Source organism: Nuphar pumila, chromosome 13 (genome assembly GCF_984573655.1).
Source record: "Nuphar pumila chromosome 13, dmNupPumi1.hap1.1, whole genome shotgun sequence".
NCBI lineage: Eukaryota > Viridiplantae > Streptophyta > Magnoliopsida > Nymphaeales > Nymphaeaceae > Nuphar > Nuphar pumila.
The window spans coordinates 75,765,348-75,786,162 of NC_143261.1; positions in this window are offsets into that span (position 1 = coordinate 75,765,348).

Here is a 20,815-nt window from a genome sequence, read left to right on the forward strand (position 1 = left end):
TTACGAGATGTATATTTTTGATAAATGCATGTTTGACCTGAAAAAAAAAAGTTTGAAATAAAGCAAGAGTGGAAGGTTCTATTTGTGAGGAGTACACTTTAGAAGAGATTTCAAAATTTTCATCTATGTACTTTGAACCTCACATTCCAACACGTTACACTTGCCCACCTCGTAATGATGATGAAGAACAATTTACTGTAGCTGACAAACTGTCGATATTTCAACCACTTGGGCATGCCTTTGGCAGTTATCGGTCAAGTCTTTTAGAAGATCGAGAGTAAGATGTAGCACAAATCTATATCCTTTTTAATTACTCAGTGATCGACCCATAGATCGAGTAAGTATACTTAATATATAACACTAAGTTTTATACGTTCATACATGGTTCGGTAACATAAATATTTGTTAAGTGCAGACGATTTGATCTGGAGTTACGAAGAAAAATTTCACATCTCACTGATTCAGAAGTACAAAAAGAACGTAAAAATAAGTTTGTGGCATGGTTGAACGAGTTGGTAAGGACGATGACATACATTCTTTCCGTGTAAACAACAATAAGTTACTTAATTGATCGTGATTATAGTCATTGTTTATGCTTGTAGGTCTGCCATGGTGATGTTAATGACCAAAGAATATGTGATTTACGAAATGGTCTGACCAAAGTTGTGCAATGTTACAACGAGTATATCGTAAATGATTATCAATTCCATACAAAAGACTACAGTGTAAACAAGTCAATGATGAATAGTGGCGTGTGTGTCAAGGTTAGCAACTACGATAAAAATGAACATGACTACCACGATGTTATAGAAGAAATAATGAAGTTGACTTACTTAGGCATAAATAATAAGAAAACTTTATTCAAGTGTCATTGGTTTGATCCCACAACAACAAGAGTCGACAAACCATCAGGCATTGTGAAGGTGAATCATAAATCAAGGTTTAGAACATATGAATAATTCATATTAGCTTTGCAAGCTCAACAAGTTTACTATACTTCATATCTGAATACAAGGAAGTCAAATAGAAATGAATGGTGGGCAGTTTGCAAGGTGAAGTCTAAACTATACCCCGAGTATGATCAGTTACAGAAAGACAAGATTGCTGAAGAGGGTGATTGCTATCAATCAGATGATATGTATGACTTCTCTTATGGTCACAATGTCGCACATGGTATGCATGTCATTCCTCCATTGTCCGATGATACACATATAGAAGAATGTGATCCAAATGATATACCAAGTGGATGAGCTTCTAATGAAAAAGAATAAAAAGAGGAGGAAGAAGAGGAGGAAGAAGAAGAATATGAAAGTCAAACAAGTGATGAAGAAGCATACTCGAGCTAGTGAAATACATCTTATAATAAATACCTTATATTTGAATGTATTGCAATGTTTGATGTGAATGATTTGAATGATTAAAATGATTTGAATGTATTGAAATGTATTGTAATGATTTAAATGATTTGAATGTATTACAATGTTTGATGTGAATGATTTGAATGTATTAAAATATATTGTATGAAGTTATTTTCGATTTGATTATGTATCCATGAAGATATAGAGTCGTGTAACTGATCCAAATAAAAATTTTATTTGTTAGAATATGGTTCGTGGAGGTCACAGTGGTTGAACACCCAGTGGTAGCCAGTCTCAGTCTTTATCTTCATGGGCTGCTTTGATAGGTATATCATTTAACTAATTGTATACTTGATTAGTTTAAATGTGCATTGTGTGAATTTCTAACTCATTTTTCTATAAATGATGTTTCGCCTGCACATGACCCACCTACACCATCTATTCATACACTTCACGAGACAACGCCGGATGCAGGATCTTCTTAGTTTGATACATGATGACTGATTCAAATAGTGTATATCGTTAGTCGACCGTAAGTATTTCATTTTCACTTATCCAATACTTTTCTTCTAAATAGTGTATATCGATAGTTAATGTATACCAATTCATGTGCAGGGCGAGGTTTGAGCCACAAAAAGTAATACGAGAAATTAGGCAGTCACTAGTTCAACATCTTCCAGTATCGGTCGCTCAATGAAAAGAGTACCTGAAGGAGGTGTTGGACAGATTGTGGTCCTCATTCATGGTATACAATCGTTTATCATAGCTAATGTGTTTTATATTTAATTTTTTGTTATAGTCATGTGTACTAACTTTCTAAAATTATTTGTAGGCTTTGAATTGCTTCGCGACTGCGAATAAAGATCAGAACGAGAGGCGGGTGTGGCAGAAGGTGACTGCCAGTTGATTTGCAGACATGCTGCACAATATGAAGACTGCAACAATAAAGGCATCTAGTGAGATAGATGATCCACTGCAGTGGAAGGGCCATGACCCTCCTACTATCAGGTTAGATTATTGGGATGCTATGTGCGACAAGTGGGCGAGCTATGAATTTCGAAACTGCTCAGCAAAGGCTGCACAAAACCGAACAAAGATGCTCGATGCCCATCTACACATAGGTGGATCTAGAACTTTTGGGAGCCACCTGAAGAAAATGGTAACTCATCAATATATATTGTCAAATTTATAAGTATTGTTGCATACTTTATAATTGAATTTTTTATCATTTAACTTTGAAGGAAGCAGAAAAAGGAGGCATTGTGCCTTACAAGGATGTGTTTGTTGAAACACATAAACATAAGAGCACGAGAGAGTTCGTATCAAAGAAGGCGAGAGCGACAATAGTATGTATTTATTGTATTAATAAATATTATAATAGACAAGTTACCATGAACATTGTAATTCTTAATTATTAGTCCATATTGTAATCATTACTTTGTACGAGTCATACGAGCAACAAATGATAGAATGATATGACGATGACTCTACTCAACATCCTTTTTTTGATCCTGCAGCATGAGTGACTGCAACCGGTGAACCAAAAAAGGGTCTTGTGTTCGGGTTTGAGAGTAATATGAGCACCACACCAGTCGTTGCCTCCTCCAACCAGAGCTCTTAGAGTTCTCCCGCCAATATCAACTCTCAACGTCCGATTGACCCTGCTAACTCTTGGGATGGTGTCCTCCTGCTTGTTAAGGACACAATGCGTGACTGTTTACATGAAGCCATTTTCGACATTGTCCGTAATGAGTTGTGCAACTTTTTCTGGGACATTCTTGGCATCATTAGTGAGAAGAGAGGAAGCAGATTGAAAAGTTATGTGAACAGGTAAACATTGTGGCTGTGGCTGTTTCTCTTTATCATGAGTGCTTTAGTGGCTATTGGAATGGGTCTTTGTTTAAAAAAAAGATAAGAGAATCAACTGGATACAATGCCTCATTGCAAGACAAGATACTTCACAAATGGGATTATTAATGCAAAGAGTTACAACTGTTGTGACCTAGCATTGGGGATGTTCTTTTCTTTTCTAAGTTTTGTCATTGTCTTCGAGACTATGGTACCAATATCTCTTTATATATCCATGGAGATAGTATATCTTAAATAAGTTATATTTGAAGATACCAGAAAATACAATAGCTACTGCAATAGTAACTGAGGACCTCTATTGTGAATATGTTCTTCTGGATGCAACGTGATAATTGATGAAGGGTTGTGTCTGTTCATTTTTACTGTTATTTGCCACCTATTTTAAAGAAATAAAACCTAGAACAACAATCCATCCACCACGTTGTCGTAGCCTTCAACACCCATTTACCTACTGTCAAAATTCTACCACTCTGCTGTCATCATGCACCTTCCATTCTCTCAATACCCTACACTTACAACAACAAATCACTCACTGTACCTTATCTTCTCCTGTATACTAGCTTAAAATCTAACGACATAAAACTTTCATACCTGACGGGCATCTGCAGACGGAGTTCCTCACATATGAGCATGATTTCATCATTATAAAAGTTTTTTGACTGCCTTATAACACATATATGCATGATAGAATCACTATAAAAGTTTTTTGACAACCTTAGAACATATATTAGCGTGATTTTATCATTATGAAAGTTTTTTGACTGCCTTAGAACATATATATGCATGCTTGAATCACTATGAAATTTTTTTGACAACCTTATAACACATATATGCATGATTGAATCACTATGAGAGTTTTTTGACAACATTAGAACACAATCAAGCACGATTTCATCACTACGAAAGTTTTTGACAACCTTATAACACATATATGCATGCTTGAATCACTATGAGAGTTTTTTGACAACCTTAGAACACATATATGCTTGATTGAAGCAATATGAGAGTTTTTTGACAACATTAGAACACATACAAGCATGATTTCATCACTATAAAAGTTTTTAACTGCCTTATAACATATATATGCATGATTAAATCACTATGAAAGTTTTTTGACAACATTAGAACACATATAAGCATGATTCCATCACTATGAAAGTTTTTTGACTGCCTTATAACACATATATGCATGATTGAATCATTATGAAAGTTTTTTGACAACCTTTGAACACATATACGCATGATTGAATCACTATGAAAGTTTTTTGACAACCTTTGAACACATATACACATGATTGAATCACTATGAGAGTTTTTTGACAACATTAGAACACATATAAGTATGATTTCATCACTATGAAAGTTTTTGACAACCTTAAAACACAAATATGCATGCTTGAAACACTATGAGAGTTTTTTGATAAACTTAGAACACATATACGCTTGATTGAAGCACTATGAGAGTTTTTTGACAACATTAAAACACATATAAGCATGATTTCATCACTATGAAAGTTTTTGACTGCCTTATAACACATATATGCATGATTGAATCACTCTGAAAGTTTTTTGACAACAATAGAACACATATAAGCATGATTCCATCACTATGAAAGTTTTTTGACTGCCTTATAAGACATATATGCATGATTGAATCACTATGAAAGTTCTTTGACAACCTTAGAACACATATATATGCATGATTGAATCACTATGAAAGTTTTTTGACAACCTTAGAACACATACATAAGAATGATTTCATCACTAGGAAATTGTTTGACTGCCTTAGAACACATATATGCATGCTTGAATCACTATGAAAGTTTTTTGACAACCTTAGAACACATATATGCATAATTGAATCACTATGAGAGTCTTTTGACAACATTAGAACACATATAAGCATGATTGTGATACAAAAAACATTTATTTGACAACCTTATAATACATATATGCATGCTTAAATCACTATGATATTTTTTTGACAACCTTAGAACACATATCTGCATGATTGAATCACTATGATTTTTTTTTGTCAGCCTTAGAACACATATCTGAATTCTGTTAATGTCCTTCACTTTATTACTAGCTATTTTATGTATAATTCATTCATGTTACTTTGATTGCCTTAGATTAGGTGCATTGCATATAATTTATTTTATTATATTTTATTTATCAATACTAACCTTTCTTTTCTCTTATAGGATGCTGGAGACAATCAGCGTAGAGGTGCTGATGGAGGCATGGATGAAGGGACATATTGAGACAATGAAGAAGATGCTCAGGATCTAGGCGATGATTAGATTCATGTGTTGAATTTGTTGCACCTTCTTGTTGTTTCAAAAGAAACTCTTTGTAAATGTTCAATTGTAAATAATTAGAACTTGACGAGGATTATAGTGGATCGATAAATTTTTTCACCTTGTATCTTGTGTTAAATTTGTTTCAGCTGCTTTGTATATGTATTTTTTATGTGTACTTTGTTTTTTATACAGAGAATATATAAATTGTATAACAAGAAAATTTTTCTTGAAATTTATATTTTAAATATTTTTTTTTATATTTTTTATGACGAATTAGTGACGAATATTATCTGTCACTAATTAGTATTAGCCTCCAATTTAGCGATAGATTAGGGATGGATATTTTTCCATCGAAAAACTGAATCGACCGATGTTTTACGATGGATTATAATCCGTCGCAATTCTGTCGCTACAATAGCGATAGAATTAGCAACAGATATGTATCTGTCGCAAAACCAAATCTCTGTGGATTAACAATGGCCTTGCGATGAATCATGGCATTCGCTAATTCATCGCAAATTAGCGACAAAAGTAGTAATAAATATTTTCCATCGCTAATTAGCAACTAGGAACTTGCGATAAAAGTTATCCGTCGCTAATCCATCGCTAAACTGTTTAGTGATGAATTTGCAATGGATTAGCTACAGATTACGACCGTCGCTAATCCACAGATTTCTTGTAGTGAACCATGTTTGCTTTGGTGTCTATTTTCAAATTTGAGATTATCCAAATGGATGTTAAAACTACATTTTTAAAAGGTGTTTTGGACGAGGAGATTTCTATACAACAATATAAAGGATGTGTAGTAACAGTCCAAGAAAAAAAGTTTCTAAATTGCTAAGTTTTTTGTATGGTTTGAAACAATCACCTAAATAGTGGGATGAAAATTTTGATAATGTGATTATAGCATACATGTTTCATACTCATGGCGATAAATACACATACAAAAGAGTAAAAAGTGGCAATGTTATAATCATTTGTTTGTATATGGACATGTTAATCATTAGCAATAGTGTAGAATGCATAAATAATACCAAACAAATTTTTTCATATAATTTGGATATGAAAGACATGACTTTCTGATGTTATTCTTAGTAATAAATTGATTAGACATGAGAATAGATATGTATCAAATCAATTTCACTACATTGAAAAGATTCAAAGAAAATATAATCACTATAATTGTAAGCCAGTTGCTATCGATTAATAGTAAAAGAAATATATCTCAAGTAGAGTATACAAGTAGCATTGGTAGTCTCATATGTGTTATGAATGAAACTAGACCAAACATAGTTTTTTTTCATGAGCAAGTTGAGCCAATACACAAGTAACCCAGAACCACTGCATTAAGATGCTTTCTATTGAGTCTTGAAATACTTGAGAGGAACTCTAAACTATGAGATATTTTATAAGAGAAAACTCATTGTACTTGAAGTGTACCATGATGCAAACTGAAAATCTAATTTTAATAAATCATTATCCACTAGTGGATGAATCTTGAGTAGTTGTCTGAGAATCTAAAAAGAAAATTGTGATAACTCATTTGATAATTGAGGCATAGATGATAGCATTAGCTTTAGTTATAGCTAGTATAGAAGCCAAATGACTTAAAGATCTCTTGATGAAGATACCATTAGGAGATAAACTGATACACTCGATAGATATGCATTAATATAATCAAGCAACTATTTATAAAGCATGAGGTAATATTTATGATAAAAAATGTAGAGCATCAGCCAAAAACACAATTATATAAATAGTTTACTCAAATAAAGAGTAATCTTTGTTGAGTTTGTGAAATCTCGCAAAAACTTAGCGGATCCATTGATAAAGAATTTTTTTCTAGAAATTATCTTTAAGGCATCGAGTGGAATAATGTTAAAGTATATAAAAACAATCACCTAAAGATAAAAACCTAATAAGGGTCAAACCAAGTTTAGTAGTTCAATGAAAAGAACATGTCACTAGATGATTAAGTTGAACACATATAATTTCTCCATTTATGATGTCAAGTACTCAAAACCCATATACAAAGGTTAAGTTCAAATTAAACTTTTAATGAGATCTATAGGGCTTATGGCTGAAATGTTTTAAACAGATTTACCCTTGATGGACTCACTTATGAGAGTGTGAAGGTGGGTGTCACCTCCTATGTCACTTGGGATTTGTGTTTAGAGCACTCATAAAACCGAGTCACAACATAGGACCCTTAATATGCGGCTTCTATATATTGGTAGACACACTATAATCACCTGAAGTGAAAGTTTGTGTTACTATGTTTGAAAAGACAATTAAGATTTTCTATTCAAAGCTAATGCTATTGAGGTCCTATACTGATTATAACTGACATTAATATAGAAGTTCAAAGCAAAAAAGTACCTTCATTTATGCTTTAGATCTTCATGAATAAACTTGAGTCTTTCCACACTTTTGATCCACGTGAGGATTATCTCAAAATTAAGTGGAAAAAAAATCTAGCTAAGCCAACCTATTTACCATCATTTGTCTAAGTTTGGTTTTGGAAGGAAACCACATCATTTTCAAAAAGTTTAATCCTAGATTGAAAAAAAGAGGGACCATCACAAGGGTTTATAAGGGTTAGAGTTGCTTTTGTGGGCAAGGCCTAATGGTGTTATGTCAATTGAACTTTGAACCTTAGACTTTGAATTTGGATTTAGACTTTCACTTGGATTTGAATTTAAATTTGGGTTTATGTTTTATGTGGCTTGACTCCGCTCAGTTTGTTTCAATTTAATTTTGTTTAGTTTGGTCTTGGTCTGTGTCTTGGGCTTGACCAACCTTTGACCATTCTTTTTGGCACTTGAGATGACTTTATCCCCAAGTCTTTGACCATCTATTGACCAACTAGTTTAGGGACTTAACCTAGTCATAGTGGACACTTCTTAGCTGCCTTTGATCATGTATCACCTGTCCAATATTTCCTGTATACAACTCATTTATTGTCCAATGTTACAATATCGTCTAGCCCTGTTGATTACACCCTTCCTTCCTTGGTCTCAGAAAAGCTCAAAAATTCAATTTTTTGTATATGAAAAAGGCAAATTACTCATTTTATAAAGAGTCGGGATCTATTGGGATACCTAGATGGCTCTGTCTTGGCCCCACCAGAGTTTTTTTTGTAGGAAGACACATATGAGAAAGGACAATTTGTTGAATCTAGGAAGATTAGAAATTCATAGTTTACCAATTGGATAAAAAATGATCAAGCACTTGTTGCCCACACCACTTTTACTCTTTCTCAGAAAGTTTTGATTGTGATACCAGATGATTACACTGCCCTGCAGTTGTGGATACACTTGGCTTAGACATATTCTCAAATATTTAAGTCTAAAGTTATGTATTTGAAGCAAGAATTTCAGAATTTGTATAACAGTAATACTGACATCCTGGATTATCTGAACAAGATTATGAGCATAACTGATAAACTTGCTCTTATTAGGTGTGAAGTCTCAAATAAGAACAAAGTGCAACAAGCCCTTAATGGGATAGGTTTAGAGTATCATGTGCTTGCTACCACCTTGTCATGCCTTGAGAATCTTTCAACCTTTGAGAATCTAAGACTCAAGTTACTTGATTATGAGATGTCACTAAAAGGGTTATTCAATAATGCTAACAAAGGCCAAAGCAATGTACACAATATCCGCTTCATGGGGTCTACCCGTGGGAGAGGCCACAATTTTCAAGGAGGTAGAGGTCGAGGAAGGAACAATGAAGGTGGGCATGGTTTGTTACCCACACCCACTATGCCTCGATGAATAATCACGGAGGATGTGACATTACTTGCTATTTGTGCAAGAAACCTGACCACATAAAGGCAAAATGAGGGTGTAAAGATGATCTCAGGTACAACTCAGACATGGCACATTCCAGAATAAACAAGATGATGAAAATCAAGGGCAACAAAATGCCCAATCTTGTGAGACTAGTAGTTTAACTAACATTACCTTGAACACGAATATATTGTTGGCAACACTTACCAGGTTGAATCTGAAACAAAACGAGCAAGGGATACAGTATATTGATTCTAGTGCAACAAATCATATCAGTGGTGATGTGGGTAAGTTTTCTAAATTGATTTCTTATCATGGTAAAGGTAATGTTATAATTGATGATGCAACTCGACATCCCAAGTCACATGTTCATCAAATTTCCATTTCTATGTTCAATTCTAAGTCTCTTTTCTTGTCCAATGTCCTTTATGTTCCATAAATCAAGAAAAACCTATTTTTTATTTTCAAACTTGTGGATGATGCTAATTTCAACATCGTATTTACCTTAATTTCTATTTATGTGAAGGATTTTTCATGAAGGCATTTGCTGAAGAAAAAGTATGCGAGAATATATATGTCCTCAAGGAGAGTTGTGTGAAGCTTGTCAAGCCAAAATTGAACGTGCCATCAAAGTTGGAGTTGCTGCCATTGTCAGCATTGTCTTTTGTTTATGTTATTCATAGATTTATTTTATGAAACACAAGTCTGAAGTTGTTGCTATCTTTCACCAGTTTTATGTGTTTGTTATAAATCAATTCTCTCTTTATATTGTTAATTTTCAATGTAATAGGGGTGGAGAGTTTTGTTCAAAGGAATTCATTGAGTTTTTGCATGATAATGAGATTAATCACATGATATCTTGCCCATATATACTTCAACAAAATGGCGTTGAAGAAAGAAAGCATTTCCATATTGTAGAGAGTAGTTTGACTATGATTCATGCGAGTAATATGACTTTATTTTTGTAGACAAAAGCTTTCCATTCTGCAGTGTTTATGATAAATAAGTTGCCAATGATAAAAATCAACTATTTGCGGCAAAGAAGTTGTCCAAATGGAATCATATCAACCATATATCAATGCAGAATTATTTTCATGTTCTGATTTTGGAGAGTTCTTACATAAGGGCAATGTGAAACCACTAGAAATAAATGAAGAATAAATGCAACCATGTACAAAGAGTGTAGAGCAAGACAATATACAACAAGACGATGTTGATCAGCCATCACTCAAATTTTACAGGTACAAAGATGGTGCAGTGTACAACATAAGACCCAAGACTATTAAATGAGACTAACAAACCAAGTGATTCAACATAAAAAAGAAAACATTATTGAACCAAGAAGGTTAGTGAGGATCCAACATTCAATAGAGAGATAGGTAAGTTTTGACAACTTTTCTATAGATCATCAACTATTCTTAACTGAGATAACTAAGCATGATGAACTCAAGTCATATAATCAAGTTGCCAAAAGTTAGAGATGGGTGGAGGCTATAAATGAATAAATAAAGGCCCTTAATGAGTGTCAAACGTGAAAAGTTGTACCAAGGCCGAATGAGAAGAATGTAGTTGGTTCAAAGTGAGTTTATAAGATAAAATATAAACGTGAGGGTTCAATAATAGATACAAGGCCAAGCTTATGGCAAAAGCTTACACGTAAGCCAAGTTTTGGTAAAGACAAGACGGGGTATAGGTGAATGCCATTCATAATTTATAGGACTCTGGTTATGTAAAGGATTCAATAAAACAAAAATAAAATTTGGTAATTCTTTCTCAGAAGGTCTTGAAGGTTCTTGAGTTTGTAACCAATTGTATACTTCTTTAAAGGTGAAAGGAGAATTGAAACCAGTATACAAAACTTTTGTTTCATAAAAAATAACATATCTAGATATGAAAACTTTATTAGCCACATGATCACAACACAAATAGCCTTTATAATTAGTCTCATAAGTTCATTTTAGAAGAAGCTCATATGAAAACTTATTATTGAGATTAGGACTGGGAAGCCTATTTATGAGATAGACATATGTTTTGAAGGCATCCACCCAAAATATGGTACTTATAAAGGCATAAAACATCATACTTAACCTTGTTTCAACATGTCTGTGTTTTCTTTCAACAATCCCATTTTGTTGAAGAGTATACAGACAAGAAATCCAATCCTTAATACCATGATGATTTAACAAACTTGAAAAGGCCAAACTGAGAAACTCTGCACCTCCATCACTGTGAAATTTTTTAATTTGAAAACCAATTTGTTTTTCATAAATTTTTTAAAGATTTCAAAACAACTTAATGTATCATATTTTCTCACCAAAGAAAACAACCAAGAGAATTGAAAATAATCATCAATAAACAATAAATAATATCTATGACCTTCTCTAGAAATCATAGGTGCGACCTCACAAATCTGTATGCATAACTTCAAGAGGATGAGAAACAATAGTCTTGGATAAAACAAAAGGCAATCAATGAGTTTTTCAAAGCATGCAACTAAAACATAAATAATCTTTTCACTTAAGTTTGCTTTATTTAAACACCCTTTCTCTTGAAGACTTGGTTGGTAATTTGATGGCATATGCAGTTCAACTTCAGGATAGACAAGAAAAAGAACTAAAAAAAAAATCTCTTGCATTTAAGGCCACTTCAGATTCTGAAGATTCAGATGAAGATAAAGATATTGCCCTTATCACTAGGCAATTCAAAAGATTCATAAAAAAATGAGAGATTTCAAAGAAAGGTGAAAAAAAAATGAACCATCAAATTGTGATGAAGTTAAGTGTTTCAATTGCAAAAAGGCTGAATATATCAAAAGAGATTGTCCTCTTCTCAAAGTCAAGCCTAAGAACCAAATAAAAAAGAAAAAGATATTTCAATCAAATTGGGATGAAAGTGACTCTTCTTCCGACGAAGAATCAAATGAAGAAGTCACCAACATGTGCTTTGTAGCACAAGAAGAATCGATAAGTCAATTTGACTATGATGAGTTATTAGAATCTTTTAATGAATTATATGCTAAATTTAAGAATCTAAGTTCTAAAAATAAAGAGTTAAAAATAGAAAATTTGACTCTTGACTCTAAGAACAAAGTGTTACTTCAAGAGATGGAAGATCTCAAGAAGAAAAACTTTTCTCAAGCATCTAAGATAAAAGAAATTGGCATTAGAACTAATACTTTATAAGAAGAGATATTTAGTTTGAATGAAAAATCAAATGATCTTCTATCTATAGTGACTAAGTTCACTAGTGGTCAAGAAAATCTAGAAAAACTTTTTGGTTCTCAAAGATGCTCGGTTAACAAAATAGGATTGAGATATAGTTTGTTTGATACTCAAAATAGACCAAACTATGTGGTAAAGAATCATCAAAGTCAAAACTCAAAATCATTGGTTCAAAGAACTCAGTTTTGTAGTCATACATATCATGGTAGAAACATACCTCATCATGGTACTTCCAATGCATATAAGCCTAGACATGTTTATCCATCTTATCATGCTTAGTTCTATAATTTTAGAAATGCTAAAATATTTTATGATAGAAAGAGTGATTATTTTCAAAGGAAACCAATATCCAAATGGATTTGGGTTCCTAAGACTAACTCTCATGGACCCAAAAATGAAAAGGGGCCAAATGTTTTGTCTTTCAATTTTGTTGCAAGTACACAAAATAAGGAGCAAGTGGATCTTGGACAACGACTGTTCCAAACATATAACTAAAAGACCGGAATTATTTTTCACCCTTCAAAGTAAGGATGGAGGAACCGTCACCTTTGGTGACAATAGCAAGGGAAAAGTAATCGGTATTGGTAATATTGGTAATCCAAAATTTTCCTTGATAGAAAATGTTCTTTTAGTAGATAGATTAATGCATAATTTATTATCTATTAGTCAATTATGTGACAAAAGCTTTTTCGTTTCTTTTGAACATAATTTATGTTTGATTTCTGATTCTTGTTTTAAAAAATTCAGTTTTAAAGGAAAGAAAATGAACAATGTGTATGAACTTTATCTTGATGAGTTACCTACCCTTAATGAAAAATGTTTTATTGCTTCAAATGAAATTCAATGGTTATAGCACAAGTGACTTGGACATGTTAACTTCAAATTAATTTCTAAGTTATCTAAGAATGATCTTGTTGGAGGCCTACATAAAATATCATATAAAAAGAATCAGTTATGTGATGTTTGCTAAATGGGTAAACAAATCAAGAGTTCTTTTAAAGCAAAAGATATAATTTCAACAAAGCGTCCTCTCAAACTTTTATATTTAGATCTTTTTGGATTGTCAAAAATTCAAAGTTTGAATGGTAGTAAATATGCTTTTGTCATAGTATTTGATTATTCTCGTTTTACTCGGGTAATTTTTCTGAAAAACAAAAATGATGCTTTTTTCTGAATTTTCCAAACTTTGTAGAAGAATTACAAATAAAAAATCTACCTCTATTATTACTATTTGTAGTGATCATGAAGAAGAATTTAAAATTGAATCTTTTCTAAAGTTCTGTGATTTACATAGAATATCTCACAACTTTGCTTTTCCTAGAGCGGCTTCTCAAAATGGAGTTGTTGAAAGAAAGAATAGAACATTGCAAGAATGTGCTAGAACTATGCTTCAAGATAAAAATTTACCAAAATACTTTTGGGCTGAAGCAATAAATACAACATGTTATATTTTAAACCGTGTTCTTATTTGACCATTTTTACATAAAAACATGTTTTGAATTGTATTATGATCGTATATCAAAGATCTCATATTTCAAAACTTTTGGTAGCAAATGCTTCATGTTAAATACCAAAGATAATCTTGACAAGTTTGATTCAAAATCAGATGAAACAATATTTCTTGGATATTCTTCTAGAAGCAAAGCTTACTATATTTTTAATAAAAGAACTTCTTGCATTGAAGAGTCTTTACATATTGTATTTGATGAGAATGGTGAGCATGTTATACCTCTAAGCGAAGGAGAAGAAGTCATACCTCAAAGAGAACCTTTGATAGAAAGCACTTCACAAGAAAACATTCCTCAAAATCTTCCACCGGTTTGGAAAGAACTTCGTAATCATCCACATGAGCAGATTGTTGAAGAAATAAAGAGTGGTGTCCAAACTAGAAGCCAGTTGGAAGAATATATTATAAATATTGCTTTCAAATCAAAATTAGAACCAAAGAATATCAATGAAGTTTGTGATGATGAATTTTGGCTTTTGGTCATGTCTAAAGAACTTAACCAGTTCACTCAGAATGATGTATGGGATCTAGTTGATAGACTAAAGGATCATCCGGTAATTGGAATGAGATGGGTCTTCCGGAACAAGCTGAACGAGAACGACAAAGTCATTCGAAACAAAGCAAGGCTTGTAGCACAAGGCTATAACCAACAAGAATGCGTAGATTTTGATGAAACCTTTGCTCTTGTGGCTCGATTGAAGTCCATTTGAATGATGCTTGCTTTTGCTAGCTACATGAATTTTAAGTTATACCAAATTGATGTTAAGAGTGCATTTTTGAATGGATACATCAATGAAAAAGTTTATGTAGAACAACCACCAGACTTTGAAGATGAGAAATATCCAGAAAGAGTCTACAAATTAAAAAGAGCTTTGTACGGACTCAAACAAGCACCAAGAGCATGGCATGAGAGACTACAAAGTTTTCTAGAACTATATGGTTTTTCCATCGGTCGGGTAGACTCTACTCTATTTATTAAAAATCTAAATACAGATATTCTTATTATGCAAATTTATGTTGATGACATAATATTTGGTTCTACTAATGATTCTCTTTGCAAAGATTTTGCTAAAGCTATGCAGGAAGAGTTTGAAATGAGCTTGATAGGCGAATTGAACTACTTTCTTGGACTTCAAATAAAGCAAACTGAAGAAAGAATCTTCATCAACCAAGCCAAGTATACAAAAGAACTTCTTAAAAGATTTGGCATGAAATCATCTAAATCAAGAAGAAATTCGATGAGCACAACTACCTCTCTTAACAAAGATGAAAATGGTAAAACTATAGATACTAAGTTGTACAGAGGTATGATCGGATCTCTATTATATTTAACTGCTAGTCGACTTGATATAATGTTTAGTGTATGTATGTGTGCTAGATTTCAAGCTAATCTAAAAAAATCACACTGAATTGCTGTAAAACAAATTCTTCGATACTTAAAAGATACTTCAGACTTTGGATTGTTTTACCTAAAGTCATCTTTCTTTAATTTAGTTTCATATAGTGATGCAGATTTTGCTGGAAGCAAATCTGATCACAAGAGTACTAGTGTAACCTGTCACTTCTTAGGACATTCCTTAGTCTCTTGGTTTAGTAAAAAGCAAAATTCGGTATCACTCTTAACAACTGAAGCAGAATATATAATAGCTAGTTTAACATGTACACAAGTACTATGGATGAAGCAAACCTTAAGAGATTTTGGTTTAAATTACCCCACAACAACTATTTATTGTGATAACACTAGTGCTATAAATCTTTCAAAAAATCATGTTTAACACTCATGAACTAAGCATATTAAGGTGATACATCATTTTTTACGAGATCATGTTTTAAAATATGATATTTCTTTGAATTTTATTCTCACAAATGCACAATATGCCGACATTTTTACTAAACCACTAAAAAATGAAGATTTTATGAGAATTAGAAGAGAACTTGGTATTTGCTCATTATTGGACTTATATTTTTTTTTGAAATTTTTGTTTTACTTAAAAAATTTTAAGACTAAACTTTTTAGTCGACTAGTAGTTGGTTAATTTTTTCTTTTTTTTAAAAAATAGAACCGACAACTTGTTTTAAAAATAAAGGGCAGTCGACTTAGGCTACGAAAACCCCCATGATTCTGTCTCCTCTACAGAGTAGCCGACCCTTTTCCCTCTTCTCTAAAACCCTCGGTGAATCGGCATCCCTCTTCCAATCACCAGACAACACCCTCTACAGCACCGGACGACGTCACTGCAGCGCCGGACGATGTCATCCATTCCAATCCTCACAACGTCCCGTCACTCACTGCGGCAACACCATCTTCGGCAGGTTCCATTTTCTTTGCCCCTTTCTTGACGAAGATGACTCATCAGAAAACTGCTTTCGAGCATGCTTCCCCTTCCTCAAACACACCCATGGCCAAAGCACGACATGGTTTTTCCCTTAACCTTCTTCGAAATCATCTTCTTTATGATACGTTTGGGTCTATATCTGCCCTTCTAATTTTACCCTGTTGAAACATTCTTTTTCATGTCTATGAACAATATAATCTCAAGGCATTGTTTAAAAGTATTTCACATCTATTTGACCCTTCTTCTGATCGTGATTACTATCCATTATTGATTCATCTGTTTTACACAAATTTGCAAATCGATCATGATACTGGGTTTATTTATTCTCTTGTTAGAGATGTCAAAATTGAGTTTGATTACAAAGTTCTTGGACAGATTTTTAATGTTCCATCTTCTAGCACTCTTTTTAATTCCATTGAACTTGAGGATGAAAAGATTTTTGGCCAAATACTACTTCCAGGCGCTCCTCATTGTCCTCCTTTTCAAAATACTAATCTTCAACCTCGTGCATGAATTGCAGGAAGAATTCTTGCTCACAATGTTCTTCTAAAAACAAGTTATTTTGATTAATTTTCCACTGATCTTTCTACTGCTCTATATGTCTTATTTGGAAATATATTTGCAAACTGAGCAAACGTCTTCTTTACTACTTTATGAAAGAAAAAACCTTTTCTTCCATATGGATGTTTCCTTACTCGAATCTTTAAATATTTCAAAGTGCCTATGAATACTGAAAAGTCTGTTTCTCAAAAAGAAATCTTTGATGAAATTATTCTTAAACGAATGGAAATTTCTCATCTAGAACCTTCATCATATGGATCTCCTATATCTCCTGAATCATCACCATATCCCATATCTCCTCCATCTCAAGGCAAAAGGAAGAAATTTTCTACTGGAAAAGATGATGATGAAATCCTGAAATGACTTAAAGCTTTGAAACTTCACCAACACACATTTCGTGAGGATGTTAGTCAACAACTTTCATCTATTCAGTCTGATATATCTGAACTCAAGGAGATGTTAAAGCAGCACTTTTCTTGAACTTTGATTGCTATGACAATATTTTTGGTTTGTTATATTTTTGAACTTGTATCTGCATGTATCTTTTTGATATTATGACTCCACCTACTCCTTTTGATCATGACAAGGGGGAAGAACAATATGCATGTGAACAATGTGTGATATATAGAGAACAATATGCATGCGTGATATATGCTAACTTCTTATATTTTGACAGCATATTGATAGGGAGAGTAAGTTATTCTATCTGTTTATCAATGCTCTATTTGTGACTAGTTTGTCATCATAAAAAATGGAAAGATTGTTAAGACATGAAAGCTGTACACGATAATTCAAGTATGATATTTTGATGATGAACAACTAGATTTCAGCTATGACAACAAAGAAAGAAGAAAAGAATTGAAGAAGTTTACAAGTGAATTGATTGAAGATTTCGTGCAAGTGTAAATCTCTTTAAATTCTTAGATTCTTGTAAGAGCCTTACTTTGATTGGATATCTCACTTGCATTACACTTAAAAATACTTAGGAAAACTTTCCTAAAAAGAACTCTTTGCAAAAATTATTTTAGAAAGCCCTTTACCTATATTTTTAGTTTTATCAGTCGACCAATAGTCTTATCAGTCGGTCGATTTTCTCACACCTTTTTCAAAGCCAAATGTCTATTTTCTGATCAGTCGACTAATCTACTCTTAGTCGACCGACCCGAATGTCTGATTTCTAAAAAAATTAACAGAAGTCGACTGAAAGCTTTTTACAGTCTACTGATGATTTTCATCAGTTGACTAATTTTTCTTTAGTGGACAAATTTTCAAAATCCTGAATTCAAATCTTTTTGGCTATACACAGTAGTCGACTGATTTAACAATCAGTCTGCTAATATTTGATTTCAGTCGACGGATAACTTTTTTAGTCGACTAATATAGTTATTTTTTAGAACTTTTCAGAAGTTGCGTTCTTCCATTTTTCAAACATTTTGACTGTTCAAAACTGTCGGTTTGACACCCCTTCATACCACCAACGTTTGAAATTTTTCAGCTATAAATAAGAGTGAGATCTACACTCAAAATCAATGAATTGAAACATTAAATTCTGTGTTTTTCACTCTTATTCTTTCAAGCATTCATTTTCTCACTCACTAAGTCTTTTTACTTAAGTTGTTCACTCCAATTTCTTTTATGAGTCAGTGAAATCTTGAGTTGAGTATTTCTGAAGCCTTAGAAGCTTCTGCAAACCTATTTCACTTTCTTTTTATTCATAAGAAAGGCTCACAGGCTTATTGTAAGTTGTTTATTTCAATTTTTTCGTTAAAGGACAGAGTCTCTTTGGTTTAAAGGAGAAGTTTGCTTTCAGCAGGGTTGTTGCTGAAAGTGGAACCAGATTTGATTTGTTTGATCTTGTGGTGACACAAGTTTAATAGTAAAAATCTCAAGCGAGTTTTGTTTGGGGACTGGATGTAGGTCTGAAGGACCGAACGAGGATAAAATCTTTATGTTTTTTGTGTGTGATTGCTTTGCATAATTCAAAATCTTTCAAATTCCAAAGATGAAGTTTAAAAGCACTATTCAACCCCCCCCCCTCTAGTGTTGGTTGCATCGACGGTACTTTCATGATGATTGAAAAAGAAAAGAAAAATATAAATTATAAATTATTGATGATTATATTTGAGATTTTGCTATGAATTTAAATGTTGGGATGCACCTTATTATATTTATACATCTAGGATCTGCTTTTTATCATGTATAACTGGTAATGATGGGAACTAAACCATTATGGTAAAGAAAACTTGAATTAAGAGTAAGAAGAAGAGGCAAAAATTAGAAGAGAAATACCATTTGATTCATCGATCCTCAAAAAAGAAGCAAAGTTTCATCGTTGAGCGAGAAATGAGAAATTCATAGAAAATTGCAATCCCCACGACGTAATAGTAATAGTGCACTTATACGTCTTCATAGCTGCCCATTTTTTTTGACCGGAAGACCTAGAGCTAACTATCAAGACTTTCCTGAAAAAGAGAGCACAAGATAAGTTAGAGAGAGGAAGTGTGGAGAGATGATAATTGGTTCTATGATTCTATCTCTAAACCTAATGTTCTCATTAGGGGGGATGATTTTCACGATTTTCTCTGGGGACCAACTACAACAAGTTTGCTATAACTAATTCTCTTTTTCTTTTTCCAAAAAGCCTTTGGAGCCGCTATTCATGGGATTGAGTAGCAAAAAATCAAAACCATGTCTGCATCTAAATTGACAAAAATGTATTTACTTGTGAATAAGCCAGTTTAAGTTTAGCTCATTTTATTTCGACTCCAACTTGTATTTTTTCAATTAAAAATGTTTTTTCTTTATAAACAACCTAGATCGAGCTTCGCTCCCTTGTTCCACATAAGGTTGGGGAGTGGGGAGCTCGAGTTCTTATTTTTAATCATTTTTAAAATAATATTTTTTGTTTAAAATGAGCTTACGAATTCTACTCTCTTCTTCTATTATAGACTATCAGAACACAGGGATCTTATGGCTGACATGTATATCCAATAAAGAACGCACGTAGATGCTGCTGTGCCGGCACGTCTGGAGCGGATCTGGAGGTTGATATGGATCCCCACCACTACTAGTATCCTATGGATTTGACATGCACGTATAAGGACATGGAAAATTGATTGGATCAAATAGAGATGCAAACGGTTCAGATTGGGATTGGATGTGGCCAATACCCGGTTCATTAATCTGACGTTGGCTAAACAGATTGAATTTGGAGTGTAAAAAATCTTACAACAGTTTCGGTCCCAAAAAAACAAAAATTATATCAAAAGCTCTTAAATTTAAAACATTACTCTCAGGCCTAATTTATCATATATTTAAAAATACAAAAAAAAAGACAAGAAATAAGGAAAAACATCGGTCACAAAACATTATAAATAAATAATAAAATAAAATTTGAAATAACTAAAATAAATTACCTGGATGCATTGTAGAATGGTTTTACATTGCTTTAGGCTTAATTGTCAAAATGGGTGCCTAGGTGCTGCCTGAGATGGCTATGCGCAAGGCCACTGTCTAGGCTTTTATGAGTCTAAGTAATAGGGCCATGTTTTTCGCCTAGGTCGTGAGGATATAATTATCTTTTTTCTTTCTTTTTTCTTTTGAAGAAATCTGGTTTTGGTTTATCAAATGCAAACTTAAGATACGCTGCCGGCTTGAATAGGTTATTTTTTAATAAATGTAAAAAAAAAAATACTTAAAAAAGATTTTTAAAATTATTTTAATGATTTTAATACGTGTAATAATTTTTTATTATTTTTGGACCAAGACAGAACGATTCAGCTAAGAGCTGAATCGGTGGCCCAACGATTCAGGGCCGATACCGATGCTGATAAGATTGGATGAGATTACTGATTTAAACATGTTTGGGT